This window comes from Rhinatrema bivittatum, chromosome 3, assembly GCF_901001135.1.
Source record: "Rhinatrema bivittatum chromosome 3, aRhiBiv1.1, whole genome shotgun sequence".
Lineage (NCBI taxonomy): Eukaryota > Metazoa > Chordata > Amphibia > Gymnophiona > Rhinatrematidae > Rhinatrema > Rhinatrema bivittatum.
The window spans coordinates 340,793,494-340,818,945 of NC_042617.1; the positions used below are offsets into that span (position 1 = coordinate 340,793,494).

The following is a 25,452-nucleotide window of genomic DNA, read 5'->3' on the forward strand; positions in this document are numbered from 1 at the left end:
TTGTAAAAAGTAATAATAATTTTCTAATCATTTTTTGGAAGTTTGGTTTAGGGAGTTTAATCATTAGTGTTTAACATTTGCTGTTTATAGTATATCTGCAGGGCCAGCGCAGTGCGTCTATTAGGTGATCTAGGCAGTCGCCTATGGCGCTGACCCTTAGGGGGAGCCGAAGAGCAGCCATGTGATGTATTCTGCTCAAGGCAAAGAAGAGTAGAGATTCATTGGGACGCGAGCAGCGTGCGCTGCTCATGCCATTGAGAAGCGCACAAATGAGATAGGAGTCAGGGGCGGGGCAGTGTGACTTGACTGAGGGAGATGGTCGCAAGGCAGAAATCACCTAGGGCACCTCTACCATTCTGTAGAACACTTAAAATATAGATTTCTTGAACTGCCTTATTGTTTGTCTACTTAGTAGGTATCTATCTATCTATATATATAGAGAGAGAGAGAGATCACTCTGCATCCCAAGCTTTAACTTTTTTTTTTTGATATTTTTTTTTGAGTATCCATGAAGCTTTCACAATTTTGGAGGATCATTTTATTCAGTTTTTTTGGGTCTTCATGAAAAATGAGGTAGTATTTACACTTACTAGGCTGATAAATTCCCTTTATCTATTTAAAGTAACAGAAATAACATTGTGGCTCTCAAAAACCTATTCTAAAATAAAACATCACTGAAGTATTGAGGGGGAGGAAGAGTCAAGCTGATCATGTCTCGTTTCCCCAGCCAGAAGATCTACTTCGCTCCACGGTGGTCAACAGGAAGGGCAAAAGAAGAACTTACCCCAGTGAGTCTGTCCCATAGATACATTTTTTTTTTTTTAGAATTTGGGTGCATCTCAGACCTCCAGGGACAGCACTGGGAGCCAAGAGATGGGAGAGGTGATGTTGGTGTCTCTGGCTGAGGCCTCGCTGAGCTCATTGGAGCATACCCCACCTCAGCTACTGATGCCCTTCCAGGGTGCATCAGTTCCTGTGAGACATCCAGGCCTTGGAAGTATAGGAGGCCTGAGCGAGCAGGAGTTGTAAGATGCTTAGGAAGAGTATGAGGAATGCCTACATCTACAGATGGGCTGTGACTTGTGGCATCTGGTGAAAGTGGCTGGCCCCTAAGCCAGGAAGCTGCAAGGAGAACAGAATCGGGTCAGCAGGACCTGGGGCCATACTTGGAATCAGATGGTAGGGTCTCAATGCCAATATGTCATGGAAAAAGTTGTTTTCTCTGGTCTTGAATCAGGGTTTCCTCAGTTGAGGACCAGTGCATTATGTATAGAGCTCTAGCAAGCTAAGATCAGATGTCAGATAGCCTGCTGTATGGCCCCACCCTTGAAGATCCAGTTTGTGTGTTGGGGTACCTGGAAAGTATTTTCATCATTTAGACAACATGGAGGCCAAACAAAGGTCTGGGATCCCAGGGGAGACCCGTGAGTTCTAGATTGAGGTGTTTTAATGTTATGCTGTATTAATACATCTGGAAGCCTATACATTGTCTATAACCAGAAGTCTTGTCTTCATTTGTGCTCAAGAAAATCTACCATGACAAAAACTCGGACTGATTACCTAGACTGGAAGTAAGCCTTATCCCACTAAGAATGAATTCAGAAACTTTATAGAAGCCAAGTTGACTTAGAGCTCTGCTGGTTATTGCCAACTTTCTTTCATTTTACTCACTAGCTTAGATTTTTGATGGTGACGCATAAGGGGAAGGTACAGAGAGGTCCCCCCTAATTTTTGGTATCTTCTTGAAGTCGACAACCCTTCATTGCAGGGCGTCATGAAGCAGTTTTACCCATATCGAGGTCTGGTGATTCTATTGTGCAAGAGGCAGAAGAAATGGCCTCCGTTCTGGAGCTGAGATCCCCTCAGCCCTAATGACCACACTACTCCTTTGCTGCTGACCCGCAGAGACAACAGTCTGTGGGTGGGCCAGACGGACTTGTAATGAAGCAACCTTCAGCGGACTGAGGACTCCAGTTCACACTAAAGCGAGGCAGCCAGCAAGTTTTGGTTGGGAAACATCACGGGACCAACAGAGAAGAAGAGAAGTTGGAGTGAATGAATGGTTTGTGGGGACTGATGTGCAAGTGGAATTTGCAAGATCGGGAGTAAGTGCTACTGAAATCCCTTACGCTCCTGAGTTTAGTACCAGCCCAACACTTGTTCTCCACCTGGACAGACCTGCCACTATCACATTGGAATCTATTTAGATTGCCCTGTCATTCCTCCATCAAGCTATTTCTTCATTAGCAATTTTAATTTCTCAAAACAGGTTTGCAGGTCAGACGTAGGAGTCCACTTTGTCTGGCCAGATTCAGAGGACTGAGGAAACTTCAGGCTAAACTAAGCAAAAAACCAGCTATTCAAGTGACATTAGTTGAAGATAAGACTGTAGTGCACAGAAAACTGGAAAATCTGTAAAATGTTGTGATTTCCCCGAGATTATTACATAAACTTCATTAGAATTTTTCATAAAATACACGTCTGGATTTCTGAATAGGGGGGTTGCCAATTGGCTTCACATTTTCAGGACAGGCTAAGCCTGAGGGAGTCCTGGTTTTACCCCATCGAATGCAGGGACTTGTAGTCTTGCTTTTTTAAGAGAATACAATTGGGAAGCAAGAGCTACAAGTCCCTGCATGCAAGGGGTAAAACCAGGAATGGGTCACTTAGTCCTGGAGCCAGTTGACCAACCTAGTAGTATCTTATTATAGTGTTTAAAAATTTTGAGTTGAGAGCTTCTAATGTTAATTTTCTTTTTCTTCAGTTTCCTGGATATCATTCCTTCATGGTCTTAAATTCTTGTAATCTGTCTGTTATTGTAGGCTAAGTAGAAGGCTATGAATTTTCATGTTGAAATTGGCACTGCATCTTCTAGATGTAATAATTCTAAGGTGTAGAAATAAAAGTAAAAAAATAATTAATTTAACACAAGGCAAATAATTACAAGAAAAAATGAATTTATTTATTTATTTGCTTTTTTAAAAATGTTTTTATTCTGCCTAACGTGATGAAATTCTTGCTAGGCGGATTACAACAAGAGAATTATTCTCATCATTTAATCCTAATGGTGGCAGCATTTTCACAGTTTCTATCCAATAGGTTTCTTGTTGCAATAATTCTGAAGGCTGTCAACATTTCTGAAATGATTGATGAGTTCTTCTAAACCCCCAAAAGATGAATTTATTCATAATACTGTGATGACAGTCATTAACATGTCAAGCTACTGGATACATTCCATCATTTCTCCCAGTGGTAATCAAATGTTCTCTCATTCTCTTAAAGTTCTTGGTTTTCTTTGGGTATTTTATGGCACATTCTGGAGTAGATTTTCCTGTGTAGAAATCCAAGCCTGATATCAGGCCCCCCTTCTTGGTCCATTTTCAAGTTCCACCACTATACTAGCCCCAGTGGTCTAATGGATAAGACACTGGCCTCCTAAGCCAGGGATTGTGGGTTCAAGTCCCACCTGGGGTGGCATACACATATCATATTTAGGTTATTTACTCTTTCCGATAATGGAAAGACTGGAGGCACTCCATGAAGTTAGCATGGGGCACATTTAAAACTAATCGGAGAAAGTTCTTTTTTACTCAACGCATAATTAAACTCTGGAATTTGTTGCCAGAGGATGTGGTTAGTGCAGTTAGTATAGCTGTGTTTAAAAAAGGATTGGACAAGTGCTTGGAGGAGAAGTCCATTACCTGCTATTAAGTTCACTTAGAGAATAGCCACTGCCATTAGCAATGGTAACATGGAATAGACTTAGTTTTTTGGTACTTGCCAGGTTCTTATGGCCTGGACTGGCCACTGTTGGAAACAGGATGCTGGGCTTGATGGACCCTTGGTTTGACCCAGTATGGTATTTTCTTATGTTTTCAAAAAAAGAGCTGATTCTTTTCCATTCAATCAAATACAAAAAGGCAAAGGAAAAGGAAAAGAAAAAATCATTTAACTGTGCTCATGAAAAAATTTTTTGTCAAATTTTTTGTAAAAAAATTTTTATATTGTAAGACTGACCATATCGGCAAGCCTGGCGACAACCCCTTGAGAAGTCCGGACAACCCCTGTTGAATATCTTATCATCTACAGTCAACCTTAATCACATTGGGGCGGATTTTAAGAGCCCTGCTCACCTAAATCCGCCCAAATCCGGGCGGATTTAGGCGAGCAGGGCCCTGCGCGCCGGTGAGCCTATTTTACATAGGCCTACCGGCGCGCAGAGCCCCGGGACTCGCGTAAGTCCTGGGGTTTTCTGAGGGGGGCGTGTCGGGGGGGTGTCGGGGGCGGGCCCGAACCGTGCGGCGTTTTTCGTGGCGTGTCGGGAGCGTTCCGGGGGTGGGCCCGGGGGCGTGGCCGCGCCCTCCGGACCCGCCCCCAGGTCACGTCCCTGCGCGCTAGCGGCCCGCTGGCGCGCGGGGATTTACGTCTCCCTCTGGGAGGCGTAAATCCCCCAACAAAGGTAAGGGGGGGGTTTAGACAGGGCCGGGCGGGTGGGTTAGGTAGGGGAAGGGAGGAGAAGGTGAGGGGAGGGCAAAAGAAAGTTCCCTCCGAGGCCGCTCCGATTTCGGAGCGGCCTCGGAGGTAACGGGGGTAGGCTGCGTGGCTCGGTGCGCGCCGGCTATACGGAATTGATAGCCTTGCGCGCGCCGATCCAGGATTTTAGCGGATACGCGCGGCTACGCGCGTATCTACTAAAATCCCACGTACTTTTGCTGGCGCCTGATGCGCCAGCAAAAGTACGCCAAATCGCGCGGTTTGAAAATCTACCCCATTGATTTTTACTATGTTTTTTGAATATTTTTCAAGTATTTTTCAATAATGGTATGCTCCCGGAGAAACAAATATTGACGAGAGACATCATAATCCATTTTTCAATCAATTTTTTTGAAGACATGTTCGGGCAAGAAGGATGTTAGTACGCTCCCGGTGAAACCAACACCGACGGGAGACACTTTAAGGAAATACCACGCTCCTGATGAAGCAGTAGCGAAACATCGGCCGGGTGTCGAGTTTATTTAATTTTCTTGTCCTTTTGATATAGGAAACAATTGTTCTGGACACAGTTATACCAATGAAAAACACTTCTGATACAGGAAATAATTGCTCTGGACTTAGTAACATTATTGAAAAATACTTGAAAAATATTCAAAAAACATAGTAAAAATTAATGTGATTAAGGTTGACTGTAGATGATGAGAAGTCCGGACAACCCCTGTTGAATATCTTAAGGGGTTGTCGCCAGGCTTGCCGATACGGTCAGTCTTACAATATAAAAATTTTTTTACAAAAAATTTGACAAAAGATTTTTTCATGAGCACAGTTAAATGATTTTTTCTTTTACTTTTCCTTTGCCTTTTTGTATTTTCTTATGTTTCACACTTCTTCATGTCCATGAAATTCACTTCTTCTAGGATCTGCCAAGCTCTTCCATTCACATGTCTATGGCGTTCTATGTCCCCCTTTCTTTTCACATACAAGGTAAACTCAGAAAGCTATTTTACTTCATGTCTGATGATGATAATGTACTGTATGAATCTGTGTTTACCTTTTATCTTTTATCTTTTGGGTTTTTTTTTTCTTTTTGGGACTGGTGATTCCTTTCTCCTTTTTATTTCAGGCGCAGTCAGAATCAGTGATCCTGATACCATGAGCATTCATTCAAAACTAGCCAAGGCTGGTTTTCCCCTCTTTCACCAGACCCTTCATCCCATTGTTGCTGGTCAGCTCATTTCAGCAACAGTCCTGAGGCTGGAAGTCATGTGTCAGGCTCCTGCCAGAACTTGGTATCAAAGAGCTCTAAGGGGGTTATTTTCTAATGGGATCGCACGTGAAAAGGGACTTTTCGCGTGCGAAAGCTAAATCGGGGTGGAGTCGGGGCAGCATCAGCACCGGAAGGGGAGGAGTTGGGGCGGCATTGGGGTGGACGCGGCATAGATATCGCTGGCGGCGGAAAGGTAAGAACCCTTATCTCTGCCAGTAATGCGCCCATTAGCACCACCTTTCACGGTGGCACTATTGGTTTGCGAAAGCCGGCAGCGATAACACCGCGGTGGTGCGATCGCTGCCGGTTTTCGCAGGCCCGCCCCCCATTAGTGATGGGATTCTCAAAGGCCTGCGATGAAAGAAAATCCAGGCCTAAATTTGGTCAGCCTTACTGATGATCACAACTCCCTTCTCCTTAGGACTGTGACCACTACCTTAGCAGTAACCCCAACTCTGGCCAACCCAGGTTGTAGAAGACCCAATCAAGAATTAAAACTGGGTCCCTTCAACCTTGATAAAACAGAATGATCCTAATTGACTTCTTTATAGGTATGAATCTGAAATCAGTGCTCATACATACTAGTGTTAAACTAGGCAGTAAATAATCCACATAACCGAATCATACTACCATCCTATTGGGTAAAATAAAAGTGAGCAGGGGGCCTAGAGTGTTGATTTAAGTATGAAAACTTGTATACTTGTATATAATAGCAATCATTAATTGGAACAAGGACAAGCAAACAATATTCACTAAGTAATGACATGAATGATTAAATGAATGCATGTATGTTTTATTTTTCCTGTAATTTTTTATTTTAAAATTTTAAGATAGTAAGAGTGGAAATACTGTCAGTGGAGACATTATTTGTTTTTTAGTTTTGAGATTTGCAAAATTGTAAACCGTTATGATGGTTATATCCAAATAGCAGTATATAAATGTTTTTAAATAAAATAAATACATAAAAATAAATACTCATCTGCCAGACTAGGAGTAGACCAAAGAAGGGAAATGACAAAACTAATTTGAATGAGGATCAATACTATGCAAGTGGTCAAACTTGTACAGCTAATGGCTGGGAAATATCCTTTTCTAGAGTAAGATAGGAAGACTGGATGGACCAACTTATCCTTATCTGCTGATATCTATTATTTACTGCTTTATTATCGGCCTCCATCATGAGCACAGTTAAACAAGAGCATCTCAAAGGAAACAATACTGAAATCATAAAAGATTGAAGAAAAAAGAGAAAATAAAGCAAATTCCCACTCAAGATAAACCAACATTAATTAACATTTTGGATTATATTAGTCCTCAGAAAAATGGAGAAACAAAAAAAACCCCAAAACTGCAGCTTGTATACTGTAGGAAAGTGAAAATATACTTGTTAAAAAAAAAAAAAAACTGCATGCAATTGACGACTCACAATCCAAAGTGATAACTAAAGAACATTTAGCCTTGCACATGACCTCCCTCAGCCCTTTGATTCTGATGGCTCAACTTGGCGTCAACATACAAATTCTAATGCTCAAGATCAAAAAAATATGTATCTATTGTTTTATAAAGTAAGTAAATATTTGCACAAATATCTTAGAAACATTTAAGTAACAAGTGCTCTCGGCCCTTGGTCAAAAACATTTAACTTCCTATGAGGTTCTAGTGTGTTCCTAGTCACATCAGGAAAATCCCCTGATTATTGACCAACCAAAAACTTTTTGCCAGCAGTGGAAGTCCAAATGTTGAATTAATTTCTTATCCTGTTGGAATTCCAGAGTTACTAATAAGGTTGCAGATTTCACCTCTTCCCTAGTAGATCTGTGTAGGACACAGGCAGTGATAGTTCATTCAAAGGGAAGGGTCTGGAAAACTAACTTTGTTAAGAAGGAGGAGTGCCTTAAGGAGTCATTAATTTGGTAGGATAAGCAAGGTGACGGAGAAAAAAACATGGGTAAAACTGAAGAGACATTGTAAGGGCAAAAAAACCTTTTTGTTAGAAAAGCAAATAAAGGTAAGAGGAAAAAGAGGCTACTGTTATTTTCTAAAGAAGCAGCTAGAAAGGTAAAGGAAGATAGGTTAGTGTTCATAAACTTCTCAGATACAGGAAAACAAGCAACAATATCTGGAGAAACTAGGAAAATTTGGGAAAGCAGTCAGGAAAGTGTAGGCGCAAATGGAAGAAAAACTAGGTTATACAGTAATAGAGGGTGATGAAACTATCTTAGATACATTAGTAACAAGTGGATGTGCAAAAATTAGATTGCAAGACTCATAGGTGAAGAGGGAAATATGTAGAGGCCGATGAGGAAAAAGCGACATTGCTTAACAATATTTCTGTTCAGTGTTCATGTAAGATGGGCCTGGAATAAGACCACAGAAAACTGCCACTAATATAAATGGGATGGTGAGAGTCTTCAGTCAATTTTCAGAAGGCTGTCTTAAGAGGAGCTAGCAAAACTAAATGTAGATAAAGTGATCAGGACGGACTTGATACTTCTGAGGCTATTAAAACAACTTAGGGAAGTCATGGCAGCTCTACTGTCTGTTCTTTTCAATGATTTGTTAGTCAGGAGTGGTTCCAAAGGACTGGACATGTACAGATGTGGTTCCTCTTCACAAAGATGGAAGTAAGGAGTAGGGATATGCAGCAGGGACGGATTTGTCCCATTCGGTATTCGTATTTGTCGGGACCCAAATCCGTTGCATCCATTCTTGGGGGACCTTGATCCGTTCATTAGTTACATATGTATTCGTTTCCCTAAAAAACCCCATCCCAACCCTTTAAATTTAATTAACTACAACCCCCCACCCTCCTGACCCCCCCCCCAAGACATGCCAAAAGTTCCTGGTGGTCCAGCGGGGGTCCTGGAGCGATCTCCTGCACTTGGGCCATTGGCTGCCAGTATTCAAAATGGGGCTGATAGCCTTTGGCCTTACTATGTCACAGGGGCTACCGGTGCCATTGGTCGGCCCCTGTCACATGGTAGGAGAAATGGATGGCCAGCGCCATCTTGTGCTCCTACCATGTGATCTGGGGATATTTACACCACACCCAGGCATATTGCATTGGGTGGTGGTCAAAAGTGGCATAGGATGATGAGACAAGGAAAACAGACCAGCTTCTATTGAACGAGGCAAAGGTGAGCATATCACGCAATCAGAGATATTTAAAAGTGCGTCCTATGAAAGAGCTTGCATATTGTAGTTATTCTGGATGGAGGCAGCTGCTTTCACCCAGGCCAATCTATCTCGGTACAAACCTATCCTAAATCACTCTGCAATTGTCCTTTTAATGTCACAATAGTTTGTGATGTCCTCCCGACCCCAAAGCATCCAATTAAAAAAATATAGATAATTTTATTTATTTATTTATTTATTTGAGTTTTTTCTATACCGGCATTCGCGAAGGGAATCGCATCATGCCGGTTTACAAATAACAAGGAGTGAACAACAATAAAGTGATAAAAAACATTAACAAGTGCTAAATCCAGCTTTAAAACTTTTTTTAAAAGTTTTAAAACTTTTAAAAGTTTTTTAAAACTTTTTTTAAAAGTTTTAAAGATAATCCAGCTTTAAAACTGCATACCATGTCATTCCTCCTTGTTTCTGGCTACAAAAACTCCACTACCTCCATAAACTCTTGAAGGTGAATTTTAAAAGCGATGCATGTACATAAAATAGCAGATGGGCATACCCTTGTTCGCACTACTGCTCTTTTATAAACACACATATGCATGCAAGTACCGATGTAGAAATAACTTTGCTCATGTAAAAAAAAAAAAGGGGGGCAGATTTTGGAGGGGTCAGGGGCCTTCCAGGGTGGGGCCAACATTTACACACACAAATCCCGATTTTATAACTTGTAAACAAAGAGTGCATCAGGTTGTTACCTGCGCATATTTACTTCTGCTCTCTATCAGAGGTAACAATAAAACTATAGCCAAATACAGACTGGGTGAGGGGTCTGGGTAAACTGGAGGAATGCAGGCTGAAGAACCAGAGGGGTCTGGATGACCTAGAGACAGACTGGGCAAACTGGAGGACTAATTGGTAAAACTGGGAATTTCCTTCTCGCGTGCAGGTTATAACATGAACTCACCTGCACATGTAAAAGCCAAGTCCTAAGGAAAATACATGAATAATATTTCCTCATGTAACTGCTTAAAATCGGGAACACACATACACACGCTAGGTATATTTTATATAATGCACATGCAGTTGTGCGGATGATATAAATTTCTAGCGCATGTGAGCTTGTGCCCAATTATGCACGTTTATGGGTGCGCATGCTCATTTTAAAGTTACCAGCATAGTCTATCAGACAATTAGGGGGATACACAATGAAGTTACTAAGTTGTACATTTAAAACTAATAAAAGAAAATATATTTTTACTCAGTACATAATTAAACTCTGGAATTCATTGCCAGATGATGAGGTAAAGCTGTTAGTATTGCTGCGTTTAAAAAAGGGTTGGAACAAGTTCCTGGAAGAAAAGTCCATAAACCATTATTAAGATGGAGTTGCAGAAATCTACTGCTTATTCCTGGGATAAACAGCATGGACTCTATCTACCCCTTGGGATCCTGCCAGATACTTGTGACCTGGATTTGCCACTGTTGGAAAGAGGATACTGGGCTTGATGGATCTTTGGTTTGACCCGGAATGGCAAACCTTAAGTTTTTAAAAGCAGCCCAGTCCATGTCAGTGCTATTAACACCTGCACCTTCCCTGCCAGGCTACAGCCAAACTTTACCTAATCCAAGGCCTCAGTAGTACTCCTCTTCGCCTCCCATGATCTTTCAGCCATGGCCACTCATGTTTGCACTATCCTTGGACCACCAAACCCTGAGGCTGCGGTTCTTTTGACTCTGTTCTTAGAAGATACTGTGTGAACCATGCACACCTGAGCGACTGTCAGCTTTGGCCCATGATCTAGTTTAAAAGCGGCTCTATTTAAATTTTGAATGTTAGTGCCAGCAGCCAGGTTTAACTCCAGTTAAGATGGAGCCCATCCTGTCAGAATAGGTTCTCCTGTCCCCAAAATGTTTCCTAGTGCCTAACAAATCTAACACTCTCTTCTCTGCACAATCATCTAATCCACACGTTAAGTCTCTGGAGCTCAGCCTGCCTCTGTGGTCCTGAACATGGAACCAGACACATTTCTACCCTAGAATTCTGGATTTGAATCTCCTACCTAAAAGTCTAAATTTTGGTTTCTGGAACCTCCCTTCTGCACCTTCCTACATCACTGGTACCCATATGTACCATGTTAGCTGACTCTTTCCCATCTAGATGACACATGAGATCTGCCACTTACGTACCAGGCAAGCAAGTTACCAAGTGATTCTCAATATCCACCAGTCATCTACATTTAAAATGATTGAGTCATCAATAATAATGGTAGCCTGAACCCTACCCTCCTGGGCATACAAGTTAGATACCCATTTTTTGTGTGAAAGGATAAAACATTCATGGAAGGTAGATCCCAGACATAGGAATGCTTCCTGCCACTGAAAAGTGATTGTCTCCTTCTTGGAGCCCTTGTTCCTCCAAAGCAACACAAGGGCTGCCAGACTGGACATGGGATTGTTCTACTATGTCTTGAAGGTCTCCTCTATATTCCTGCTTCAGCAGCTCCAGGTCTGCCATTCTAGCCTCTGGAGGCTGGATACATTCTCTGAGAGCTAGGAGTTATGTACACCAGCTGCTGCCCACATATGGCCTCTCCCCAAAGGGTACAATGTGACACGGTACAAAAGACTGGGTATCCCCCAGCCAGTTGATGGACAGCTGCCTGCATCTTAATGTTGTTGAGTTATTTACGTTTTTAAAGTTGTATAAAGAGTAAGAATGCTTAATCCAATTTAAAATCCAATTTAAAATACACCTAATAAATTTAAGGGACTTTATTTTAATCTCTTTGTCAATGACATGCATTAGGACTACAATCAATCACTTGTTAGTGGCAGGTTTAATTATTCATTTGTTGATGTAAATCCTTAATTGACTTTTATTGTGAAAACTTTCCTGCCTAACCTTCTAATTAGGTTAACAGTCTATATGTAAAACTGTTTTTGGGATGGATGAGAAATGCCTATGGGGTGCACGGCGGTGGGGGGGGGGGGGGAATCAAACACCACTGATTACTATACCTACAGCAAACTGCTATCACACCTACCCTCAGCAAAATAATTGAATTTTGCAAACTCATTACACACATAGAATTAATTCAATCCTGAAAGTATTTTCCTTAGCACACTTTTGTTTTAGTCTTAGGGAAGGCAAGATTCAAAGCCATTTCCACGTGTGAAACTGTTTTACACGTGGAAATTATCTCTTTGAAAATTACCCACCCTGTATGCAGGTAAAAGTACAGTCATAGTTCCACAACACATAAAATTTTATCCACATTTAGTGGAGGCATTTCCTTTGCTGGGGGAGGGGAGGTACTGCAACCTTGTTTGTAGTTTTGTATTTTCAAAAGTGCATGCCTGTTATGGTTTCAAGGTGTTTGAGTGAATTCTTGGGTGCTGCGGAGATGGCCATTCCCACGAGGAGCCCCATGAGGAACCACAGTACTAGGCTAGACTCTTTACACGCAGACACAGAAAATTCGTGTTTATTATACAGCTTGGTGATACTGCCCAAGGGGTAGCAGCAGTGAGGTAATCCAGTAGAGTATTCCAGGGGTCCTCGGCAGAGGAGACCCGTCCCACACGCCAATGATGGTAGGCTGCGCTGGGTAGAGGAGAGAGTCCCAGATGTAGACTCACAGCGCTGAAGCTGGAGGTGAGACAAGCTGACAAGGTTAGTTACTCACTGAATAGATAGCTGTATTTGTTGAAGATCCTGGCAGGCAGAAGTAGTTGGTTTTGCAGGCACCAAGGCAGGGAGAGCAGGCCCTCAAGGAGTGAGTACCTGGTATCCCAGATAGGCACCTGAAAGAAAGCATAGGGCCCCCGAGGAGTGGGTACCCAGGTTAGAGATGAATGGCCCCAGAGGGCAGAGAGAACTTCCAGCAGCAGCAAGGAAGCGGCAGAGTAGTTTAGACCGGAGGTAATTCCAATCCTTGCTAACTCAGTTTGTTAGCAAACGAAGGGCAGGCTAAATACCCGGATGACGTGACATCACTCGGAGGGGGCCACCCCCGAGGTTCCTGCCATGACATGGATAAAGACGTGGGTGGCGTGCTCGCGCATGCACCCTAGGAGGCCTCAGGAGAAACATGGCGAACACTGTCGCCGTAGCCATTCTGGGGACGCCGGAGAGAGCGGCATGATGATGCAGCAGCAGCCATCTTTCCAAGGCTTGTGGAGAGAGAAGGAAGAAAGGTGAGGCACAGAGGTCAAAGCCGACTGAGACCGACCGACACAACAATGCCTTGTTTTAGTTGGAAAAAGTACCCACAGAAAAAGTAGGTACAAGTGTCTGTGGACACTTTTGCTTTAGGAAATTTTCAAAGTGAAAATATACACATACTTCCATTTTGAAAATTGGTGCAAAGTCCATGGATAAACAGTACCAATGGACTTTGCAGCTAAATGGTCAGAATGAATTTTCAAAGTCATTTATGCACATAAAATCCAGTTTTATATGTGTAAATGACTGTTTTAAAATTGTCCTTGACTTTACACACCTAAAAGTATGCATGCAACCTGGTTTCACGCATACTTTTATGTTCACTGAGGAAAGACATTCCAGTAGGGAGGAGTTGGGGTGAATTTGGCAATTACATGCATAATTTTTATTTTTAAAAGTCTGCATGTGTACATGCATTGTTACAGATCCAGAAGTGGACCCCTGTTCCAAGGTAAGGTTAGCACTACCAAAGAGGGAGTTAACCCTCTCTGGTCCCTACCGTCGGAGGGCAAGGCTTGAACGTTCACCCATCAGGTTAAGACCGCCATGGAAGCTCACGGTTCCCCCAGGAGGAGCCCGTAGGAACCCGGCCGCTGGGACTTAGGAGACTCCCTCAAGACTGAAGATTGGTTTGGATGCAGGCACCTCCTGCAGGTCGTAGGTTCCAGACGGCTGGCGCCTCCAGCAGGTCGAGTCAGTCCAGGAGTAAAAGCTGAAGAGTAGTCGAAGGCCGTTCCGAGGGTCGAAGCCAGGAGAAGGGTCCGCAGCCAATCCAGAAGTAACCCAGGAGAAGGGTCTACAGCCAGTCCAAGGTCAAGCCGAGAGAAGAACGAAAGCCGGTCCAAGGGTCAGGAGCCAAGAATCAGTCCAACAAGGAAGGAGAACAGAAACGGGACGAAGATCAGGAATGGAGACCAGGAACACCAGCACAGGATCCAGGACCAGAACCTCAATACCAAGGCAAGGTCTGAGGAGCAGACCTTGCCTTAAATACCTGGAAAGAGGGAGGAGCCTCAAGAGGGAGCCACGACATTTCCTGTCGTGACCCCTTTAAATCTATTCTTCAGCCGCGAGCGCAGCCCTATGCAGCCAGGAAGAGGGAGCTCAGCCCCGCTGGGCTCCGTGGCCGGCCTGGGCAGCAGCCAAGGCCGCAGGAAGAACGCCGGAGGAGGTTCCCTGCTCCTGCAGGAGCCTCCGGGCCCACCCGATGTCGTGGGTGAGTACCTGGTCCCAGCCGCGGACCACAGCGGCCGGCGGCCATGACAGTCGGCCCCGGTTGTGGCTTGCCGCGGCCGGTGGCCATAACATGCATAAGTTACACCCTGCAAAGAGGAGGAGTAATATTACACAAGTAAATGTGTGCATGTACTCGGCCAATGATCCTAGTATTTTCAAAGCAAACTTGTATATCTAAGTTTGCTTTGAAAACGCTCAGTAAAGTCTGCATGTACAAGCAGACATTACCAACATGCAGGCGGTTTCAAAATCACCTTCCAGGAATTTGTTGTATATATTTCCCATTAGCACACATTTCACTTCATTGGCAGAGTTCCATCAAACTGTTGCTTGGGATAATGTCCCAAATAAATAAATAAATACAATTTCCATTTTGGAGTTTTTTTTGCCTCTAATGCAGTTGTGGAACGGCTTCTCCATTACAAATCCTGAACTTGCCCCTCAGCCACAAAACTGATAGAAAATGTCCTGCAACTTAAAATGGTGCAAGAATGCAGCAATGTTGTATACACCAAGGGGCGGATTTTCAGAGCCCTGCTCGCCTAAATCCACCCAAAACCAGGCGGATTTAGGCGAGCAGGGCCCTGCGCGCCGGTGAGCCTATTTTACATAGGCCTACCGGCGCGCGCAGAGCCCCGGGACTCGCGTAAGTCCCGGGGTTCTCCGAGGGGGGCATGTCAGGGGCGTGTCGGGGGCGGGCCCGGTCGTCGCGGCGTTTCGGGGGCATGTCGGCAGCATTTTGGGGGCGGGTACGGGGCGTGGCTACGGCCCGGGGCGGTCCGGGGGCGTGGCCGCGCCCTCCGTACCCGCCCCCAGGTCGTGGCCCAGCGCGCAGGAGGCCCGCTCGCGCGTGGGGATTTACTTCTCCCTCCGGGAGGCGTAAATCCCCGGAGAAAGGTAAGGGGGGGTGTAGACAGGGCCGGGCGGGTGGGTTAGGTAGAGGAAGGGAGGGGAAGGTGAGGGGAGGGCGTTAGAGGGTTCCCTCCAAGGCCGCTCCGATTTCGGAGCGGCCTTGGAGGGAACGGTGGTAGGCTGCGCGGCTCGGCGCGCACCGGCTATACAAAATCGATAGCCTTGCGCGCGCCGATCCAGGTTTTTAGCAGATACGCGCGGCTCCGCGCGTATCTACTAAAATCCAGCGTACTTTTGTTTGCGCCTGGAGCGCAAACAAAAGTAGGCCTATTCGCGGAGTCTGAAAATCCGCCCCCAAAAGCGCAAATAAAACTTTACTTTGGTCACAGTTTAACACTTGTAGGGGCGGATTTTCAGAGCCCTGCTCGCGTAAATCCTCCCAAAACCGGGCGGATTTACGCGAGCAGGGCCCTGCGCGCCGGTAGGCCTATTTTACATAGGCCTACCGGCGCGCGCAGAGCCCCGGGACTCGCGTAAGTTCCGGGGTTTTTGGAGGGGGCGTGTCGGGAGCGTTCCGGGGGCGGGCTCGGGGGTGTGGCTACGGCCCAGGGTGGCCCGGGGGCATGGCCGCGCCCTCCGGACCCGCCCCCAGGTCGCGTCCCGGCGCGCAGGAGGCCCGCTGACGCGCGGGGATTTACGCCTCCCTCTGGGAGGCGTAAATCCCCCGACAAAGGTAAGGGGGGGGGTTTAGACAGGGCCGGGCGGGTGGGGTAGGTAGGGGAAGGGAGGGGAAGGTGAGGGGAGGGCAAAGGAAAGTTCCCTCCGAGGCCGCTCCGATTTCGGAGCGGCCTCGGAGGGAACGGGAGTAGGCTGCGCGGCTCGGCGCGCGCCGGCTATACAAAATCCATAGCCTTGCGCGCGCCGATCCAGGTTTTTAGCAGATACGCGCGGCTCCGCGCGTATCTACTAAAATCCAGCGTACTTTTGTTTGTGCCTGGAGCGCAAACAAAAGTAGGCTATTCGCGCTCCTTTTAAAATCCGCCCCGTAGTTCCTTTATTTTCAATGCGGTAACTCCTTTCAGTGAAGCACAGTGTTTAACAACAATCCCCAACATGGACCAGTGTTTCGCCAGTCCGGAATGCAGCAAGAAATCTTGGTTAAAAAGGTTTAACGGCAAATCCAGTTCTTGTTTTGGTGACGAAAGTGTCTGCCTCCTATTCTTTCATCTTGTGCAAAATTTCAAGTCCTACGGCACTAGGCGTCTCACCACACTTATGCTGCTGGATAATTAATCTCAACTTATCTGGCAGCTCAGGTGCCCCTCACAAGACTGTGAGCCACAACCTTCTGCGCATCCCATGAATTCTGGAGTTTAGCTTTGGTAATCAGAGCCGAATATGCAAACTCAGTTCTCCACATGAATCAGATTAGATCCAGCTCGGCAAACTAAATAGAGACCTGAGCCAAGTTGACAAGATAAGAGCCAATGCACTGCATGTTCTCTGGAATCTATTACTGGACATTCAGGTGTAGGAAGACTGTCATTTTTACATGCAGGTTCCAGGATTTGATCCAATCACCATCTTGTAATCAGAAAGGAATTAGTTGCTTGGGAACATAACTGCCTGGAAGTAACTGTGAAATAAATTTCTGTTTTCACTTGGATCATCACAAAACATAACTGCATAGGCAGCTTGAAGGTTGCTGTCCTTGATAGGCTTCTTAATTTATTTCAGACAAATTAAGTAGGTTAACTAAAATAAAGTAGCCGGAGTTAATAACTACAAATCTATACAGAGGATAGAAGAATAAAAATGGAAGAATAAAGCAAACAGAAAAGGAAAGCTAGCTTCGTAGTAGAAAGTCTATCCTATCCTTGCCTAAACTAGCCTAACCTAGGCTAGCCTAGCTTAGGTCTATCCATTTTTACAATCTGATTTACTTTCAGTTTTCTAGACAATTTATGCTGTTGAAGACTAAACAAGTCTCAAGTCTGCTGTAGATCCTGAGGTAAACCATGGTTTATAACTGTCAAAAACTGAAAAATGCGGACAACTACCATTCCGACACAACACAACAGCCTCCACATCACTGTATGGCAGTGGTGGTTTCTGTCTCTTTCCTAAAATATATTTTCTTTAAACCTTCATGCTGAGGTACAGCAGCATCCTGTCTTTATAAAAAGACACCGGTGATGGTAAATACCATGATTATTGCTTTGTGTTTTCCCTTTATCCCCCCTGCCAGTGACTGTCGTAGATAATAATCCTATCCCTGCAATGCAGGCCAAATCTGTGGAACATCTTTCCTCTCTGGTGTAGGTTCCTCCATCGAGGTAGGGGGCGGGGGGAAGGATCTCTTCCTGGCCCCAGGCATTAATTTAATAAATGGCAGTTATGAAGCTGGATACAGTACTGGTGTTCCAACATAACTTTACTAAGGAAATGATTCAAACATTCTACCTGTCTCTTAGAATATACACCCAGGTACTGCAATCTGTGTGTATTTAATATATTGTATTGTGTTGTATTTAATATATTATAGTAAATTTTATTTATTTATTTATTTATTTAAACTCTTTTCTATACCGTCGTTAAGCTAGAAGCCATCACAACGGTTAACAATAAGGCACTTAAAATAATGTTGTTTAACTGTTATTTTAACATCTAGACAGGTGCCTGTAAGGTATGGTACAGAGTTTCATAATAATTTACTTCTGTATGAACTCTAATTATTGTCTCCTTGCTCCACCAGTTCTAGCAACCCTGTTATATTGTAACTTTTTTGTTTCTTATGCACTTGTTATATGTACGAAGTTACTGCACCCCCTGTTATCTGAAAACCGGCATGATATGATTGTATCATGAATGCCGGTATAAAAAAAGCTCTAAATAAATAAATAAATAGATCTGCAAACCTGTGACTTTGTGTCTAGGTAAAACTGAGATCCTTCGGTCCATCCCTTAAGGTCTCTTCCTTATCCTTGAACTGAATATGAAACGCCCTTGGGCTCCTTGGACTGGGGTATTCCTTTCCCTAAAGAGCTCTTCTTGAAATGCCTGAGATCCACAGGTGATGATGGCATTCTCCACTGTTCTCCCGCCTCTTTCCTCGGCTCCCAGATGGGCACCTTCTCAGGGAGCAGCCGATGAGCACCTGGAGGATAACCCACTCCTCCCAGGCTTTGGAACTGGTTGGGTGTCCACCTATACTTCTTCACTTGCTGGTTAAGCAGTTCGATCCCCTGGACTAGGGAAACCACAGCTGACCAAGCAGTACTCCTCTTACTTCAACTGAGGAGGAAGGATGGATGGGAACACCCTCTCAGATCGAAATCAGTTTCTCAGAAAAGACAATAAAAAAATCACATAGGAATAAATCAAATTATTCACTTGGTATGAGTTGAAGTTTAAAAGCTGTCTTGCTGCTTGCCCTAAGGCTTGTAAAATTAGCAGGAACTGAACAGAACATCTCACTCCTCCTCAAAACCAAACTCGATGACCACAGAGGGGGCCACCTGCTTCAATACTAGGAAGATCAGCCCATAGCAGCCGCCTCACTTGGAGGGTGCTGTAACAGGCATGGTGCATTCCTCTCTCCTCCTCTGAGTGCATGACCCTTCTACAGGGCCACATCTTCGTAAGGATCTCAGTAGGGACCCCAACAGAAAATACTTGATAAAAGATGAGTCAGTGGACTTGCTCCCGTCCTTGCACCCCCCCCCATCCCCACCCCAAGTCCTAATCACCCTCACCATTCTTCTTCCTCCAGCCTGCTCCTCTGCCACTTCCGACCCCTCCTCCCACCCATCGAATTTGGGTATTTCCAATCTGCTGTGCGCATGTGCCCCAGCCACCAATGTGTATTGTATGCATTTGGGGGTAGATTTTCAAAGGGTTACGTGTGTAATATATGTGCGTAACCGTTTAAAAACCATCCTGCGTGCGCCAAGCCTATTTTGCATAGGCTCGGTGAAGCACGCAAGCCCAGGAACGTGCGTATGTCCCCGGGCTTTGAAAAAGAGGTGGGAAGGGGGCGGGAGCGTGAGTGTGGCGCAGCTCTGGGGGCAATCCGGGAGCGGGACCGAGGCTTCCGGCACAGCGGCTGTACCGGGGGATGGCGCGCCAGCAGCTGGCCAGCGCGCGCAAGATACTCCTGCCAGAGGCAGGCGAAAATACTTGAAATAAGGTAGGGGGGATTTAGGTAGGGCTGGGGGGGGGTTAGATAGGGGAAGGGAGGGGAAGGTGGGGGGGAGTGGAAGAAAAGTTTCCTCCAAGGCCGCTCTGATTTACCTGCTCGCGCGGGGTACATTTGTGCGCGCTACCCGATTTCGGAGCGGCCTTAGAGGGAACGGGGAAAGCGATCGGGGCTCCCCTAGGGCTCGATGCGTGCAAGGTGCACAAGCGCCGACTCTGGATTTTATAACATGAGCGCGGCAGTGCGCGCATGTTATAAAATCGGATGTACATTTGTGTGCGCCGGATAGCGCACACAAATGTACCCCGCGTGCGCTGGTTTAAAAATCTGCCCCTTAGTGCACTCTATTAGCCTGGAGCACATATATGCAGCAGATCTATCATTAAAATCATCCATTGTACCTAAAGACTGGAGGGTGGCCAATGTAACCCCAATATTTAAAAAGGGCTCCAGGGACAATCCAGGAATAGACCAGTGAGCCTGACTTCAGTGCCGGGAAAAATAGTGGAAACTATTCTAAAGATCAAAATCACAGAGCATATAGAAGACATGGTTTAATGGAACACAGTCAACATGGATTTACCCAAGGGAAGTCTTGCCTCTCAAATCTGCTTCACTTTTTTTGAAGGGGTTCATAAACATGTGGATAAAGGTGAGCCAGTAGATGTAGTGTATTTGGCATTTCAGAAGGCATTTAACAAAGGCTTCTAAGGAAACTAAAATGTCATGGGATAGGAGGCAATGTCCTTTCGTGGATTACAAACTGGTGAAAGACAAGAAACAGCAAGTAGGATTAAATGGTAAATTTTCTCAGTGCAAAAGGTGACATGCCTCAGGGATCTGTACTTGGACCGGTGCTTTTCAATATATTTATAAATGATCTGGAAAGGAATATGATGAGTGAGGTAATCAAATTTGCAGATGATACATAATTATTCAGAGTAATTAAATCACAAGCGGATTGTGATAAATTGCAGGAGGACCTTGTGAGACTGGAAAATTGGGCATCCAAATGGCAGATGAAATTTAATGTGGACAAGTGCAAGGTGCTGCATATAAGGAAAAATAATCCATGCTGTAGTAACATGATGTTAGGTTCCATATTAGGAGCTACCACCCAGGAAAAAGATCTAGGTGTCCTAGTGGATAATACATTGAAATTGTCAGCTCAGTGTGCTGCGGCAATCAAAAAAGCAAACAATGTTAGAAATTATTAGGAAGGGAATGGTGAATAAAACAGAATAAAACGGAAAATGTCATAATGCCTCTGTATTGCTCCATGGTTGCCGCATCTCAAAAAAGATATAGTTGCGATGGAGAAGTACAGAGAAGGCCGACCAAAATGATAAAGGGGATGGAACAGCTCCCCTATGAGGAAAGGCTAAAGAGGTTAGAGATGTGAATCGTGTCCTCGATCGTCTTAACGATCGATTTCGGCTGGGAGGGGGAGGGAATCGTATTGTTGCCGTTTGGGGGGGTAAAATATCGTGAAAAATCGTGAAAAATCGTAAAAAATCGAAAAAACGTAAAATCGCAAAACCGGCACATTAAAACCCCCTAAAACCCACCCCCAACCCTTTAAATTAAATCCCCCACCCTCCCGAACCCCCCCCCCCCCAAATGACTTAAATAACCTGCGGGTCCAGCGGCGGTCCGGAACGGCAGCGGTCCGGAACGGGCTCCTGCTACTGAATCTTGTTGTCTTCGGCCGGCGCCATTTTCCAAAATGGCGCCGAAAAATGGCGGCGGCCATAGACGAACACGATTGGACGGCAGGAGGTCCTTCCGGACCCCCGCTGGACTTTTGGCAAGTCTTGTGGGGGTCAGAAGGCCCCCCCCAAGCTGGCCAAAAGTTCCTGGAGGTCCAGCGGGGGTCAGGGAGCGATTTCCCGCCGCGAATCGTTTTCATACGGAAAATGGCGCCGGCAGGAGATCGACTGCAGGAGGTCGTTCAGCGAGGCGTGGCGCCGGCCGAAGACAACAAGATTCAGTAGCAGGAGCCCGTTCCGGACCGCTGCCGTTCCGGACCGCCGCTGGACCCGCAGGTTATTTAAGTCATTTGGGGGGGGGTTCGGGAGGGTGGGGGATTTAATTTAAAGGGTCGGGGGTGGGTTTTAGGGGGTTTTAGTGTGCCGGCTCACGATTCTAACGATTTATAACGATAAATCGTTAGAATCTCTATTGTATTGTGTTCCATAACGGTTTAAGACGATATTAAAATTATCGGACGATAATTTTAATCGTCCTAAAACGATTCACATCCCTAAAAGAGGTTAGGGCTGTTCAACTTGGGGAAGAGATGGCTGAGGAGGTATCTGATAGAGGTCTTTAAAATCACGAGAGGTCTAGAATTGGTAAATGTATATCGGACTAGGACTAGGAGGCACTCCATGAAGTTAGCAAGTAGCACATTTAAAACTAATCAGAGAAAATTCTTTTTCACTCAATGCACAGTTAAGCTCTGGAATTTGTTGCCAGTGGATGTAGTTAGTGTAGCTGGGTTTAAAAAAGGTTTGGATAAGTTCTTGGAGGAGAAGTCCATTAACAGCTCTGAATCAAGTTGTCTTAGGGAATAGCCTCTGCTATTACTGGCATCAATAGCATGAGATCTACTTAATGTTTTGGTACTTGCCAGGAACTTGTAGCCTGGATTGGCCACTGTTGGAAACAGGATGCTGGGCTTGATGGACCCTTGGTCTGACCCAGTATGTCAATTTCTTATGCTCTTATGATAGGCACCAGCCAATATAGCACGAAATGACAGGAAAGTGCCCTTTGTATACATAAAGGATACAAAACTTCTGCAGTGGAGCAAATTGTGCTATAATAGCCATCTGTATGAAGCATCGGCTATTTAAATGCCGCTGTTTTAAGTCAAGTCCAATATAGCACATTTTAATAGCGGATAACTTGTCACAGACATTTTGTGGGAAAAACATCCCACTAAATATCCCTGATTATAGTTATCCCAATTAAAGTTATAGGGGCAGGAGGGTGAGGCTTAGAAGACCATCACCATGAGTTTGGTATAGAAGGGATTTAAGGGGAAGGGTGATTGGGACCAGCAAGGGCTTTGTTACATTTGAGGTGAGGGGGTGGAATCAGGATAGGCGCCAGCTGTTAGTTTATTTTTTTTTTTGTGTAGGACTGTCACTTAACCAGATATCTTTTGAAGATATCCAGTAAGTGGCTGGTTATCTGACCACACAAGGCCACGTTAATATAGACCTGTTCTGAAGCAGGTCTAAAGTTATACCAGCTAACTTAATCTGCTATAACTGAAAATCGGCTAGGTTTGCCAGAAAAGTTAGTCACATCCCAAAATGCCTCTTTTTTTATCCAGTTAAATTATAGCCATATAATGAGTTATCCAGCTATAATTATAATAGCTGGATAAATGGCCAAATATTTAAAAAGCTATCATTTAGCTGGATATCTTGTGAGTTATGTGGCTAAATAGCTTTGAATATTGACCTCTAAAAAGTCTTATTCTCACAAAATGAGAATGGTTGCTGTACTGTAATAAACATGCTTGATGTTGTATTGAATCCTGCTTTCAAAAACACAGAGGCATGCATATGGATTCTTATTAACTTAAAAGCTCATCCTCTTGGTTATAGCAGAAGGACTATGGGGTCTATTTATTCAGCCATGATAAAAAATAATTGCAAATATTTCACATGGAGTTAAAATTTGCCCAATAAAAAAGTGGGCATGTTTAAACAAATAAACCAAGTAGCACTTTGTGATATGAAAATTAAAAAATAATGCATGATGCAGTATATTTCTGCTTCACACGATATTTTTTGGACTATAAAAGCCAGCTTCCTGCTGCTGCCCCTTTGAAGGTGTGTCGGGTATTGGTGAACAAAGAGTTTGGTAAGAAGCGAGAGGATAATGAGCAGAGCTTTGATTACCTGAGTGGATCCTCTTGTCTTTTGCTTGTTTCTTCTGTGTTTACCTTCCTCATAGTCTGGTATCTTTTATTGTGTGTGAAAGAAGTGTGTGAATTTTTGTTTTGTTTCTCTTGTTTATTTGTCTGTCCTTTTTATTTTAGAGCATGCAAGAGATGAGTGTGTGTGTGTGTGTGTGTGTGTGTGTGTGTGTGTGTGTGCATGATAGATGTGAAAATGGAGAGTGGTCGGAGTGGGCATGGGTGTAACAGGGGTGTGTGTAGGGCAAGTGAGGTTCGGGAGGTGAGATGAGAAGTGGGTCAGGCAAGGAGGGAGGGCCAGGAGAGGTGGCTGGAGAAGGAGGAGGACAGGAGTGGTAGAGAGAGAGAAGTGGTAGAGTGTAGTGTGGTGGCAGAGGGGAGAGTCAGAGGAGGAGAGACAGGGAGGTGAGAAGACACAGTGGGAGATGGAAGGGAAAAAGCAGGATAGTGTGGCAGGAGAGGCCTAAAGAAAGGAGAGAGGGAATAGCAGTGGATAAAGGAAGTGTAGGAGGAGAGGAGGAAGTGATCGGAGCAGGGAGTGAGAGTCAGGAAGGGAGGGGCCTGACACCAGCTGTATATAAAGGTAACACCATAACATGTAGATCCCAGAGGGTATGTATACCCGGAATGTGTGGGGGCCCACATACTTTTTTATTTAAGGTGATATCTTGAGTGGACATAGCACTAGCATTGGGCCTGGGTCCAGTTTGAGGCCCTGGTATCAGGATCTGGCCTCTGGGCTGAGCTGCGGCATTTGGCCTGAGCCAGGCTCAGGCCTAGGCTGAGGCCCTGGTGTATGACCCAGCCTTCGGACTAGGCCAAAGCAAAAGGCCTGGATTCAGGTTGAGGCCCTAGAGTCACTGTCTACCAATCATTAAAATGTTTTACTTCTTGTTAAACTTTTTATCTTTCCTCTAACTCTAATCCCAGTTAGAATGACCCCCGTTTTATTGTAACTTTTTCTTCCATGCACTTGGTTTACTTTTTAATGTATACTCTTATGTTATTAGTTATTTACGTTATAATGTATTTCTCACCCCTTGTTTTATGTAAACCGACATGATACGAACTCCGTGAATGCCGGTATAGAAAAATACAAATAAATAAAATAAATAAATAGAGTCAGGACCCGGTCTCAGCTGGGCCACAGCATCAGGCCTGGACCTGGGCTCTGCCCTAGGTCAAGGCCCAGATATCAGGACCTGGCCTGGCCATTGGATAACAGATGAATCAGATAAGTGATTGTTCGTGGGAGGTGGCTCTGGTTTCATCCAAGACCCCGACATCGCATTCGGGCCTAGGCCGTGGCCCTTGCTTTGGGCCTTGGCCTATGCCTAGGCAAGGTCCTGGCTTTTGGCCTAGGCTAAGGCACCGATGTTGCGCTCGGGCATTCAAACGAATACAATGAATAAAGTTTGTTTTGGGGCCCCCCCAAATTGCCCTTATTCATTATGTTTTTGAAATTTGTTTGAAATGAATACACATTTCTATAGAACTCTTTCTAGTATTGGATTATTTCAACTTGCAATCATATAATGTTGCTGAGCTCAGTTCCTTGGCTCTGTAGGTGAGTACCAGGTCAGTTTGGTTTGTTTATGTGCTCAAGATTTTTACAAATAAAGTCCTGCTATCTCCATGTGGAATTGTTTCCTGCAGGGCCGATACTTCAAAACAGCAGCTTGCTCTTCTGTATTAGAGGATACCCCTTTTTCAAGGGTCCTTCCACAGTCTTTATTCAGAGTTTGGATAACTCTGGAAATGACTTGCATTGCAGCCTTTTTGCTTGTCTGGTATGCAGCTAACTCTCTAGACATGCAACTTAAACTATTTTAATACTATTTCAACCCACATTCTTCTTAAAAAAGAGCACTACAAGGCAATATCAATAAAGAATTAACTTAAGTTTCAAATTACAGTTTAACAATAGATTCATGCCACTTCAATGGAAAATACAGCAATTCAAAAAATACTCCTTACCACTGAAACTTTTTCACAATAGATGCACCTATGTCACTTGTTCAACAAGTAACATCAACTCTTTAATCTAAAGTACAACATATAAATTGCTCACCTTTTTTCAAGCAAATACAAATTAATATTTGCTTGAAAAATTC

At 44.5% G+C, this 25,452-nt stretch overlaps 1 protein-coding gene and 1 non-coding gene across 2 annotated transcripts in view; one reads left to right on the forward strand and one right to left on the reverse strand.

Moving 5' to 3' along the window:
- Nucleotides 1-25,452, reverse strand: part of MCHR2 (melanin concentrating hormone receptor 2) — a 359,314-nt gene that overhangs the window by 238,851 nt on the left and 95,011 nt on the right. The window lies entirely within an intron of this gene.
- On the forward strand, nucleotides 3,402-3,474 carry TRNAR-CCU. The gene has a single exon. It is a non-coding gene; the product is annotated as a tRNA-Arg (tRNA).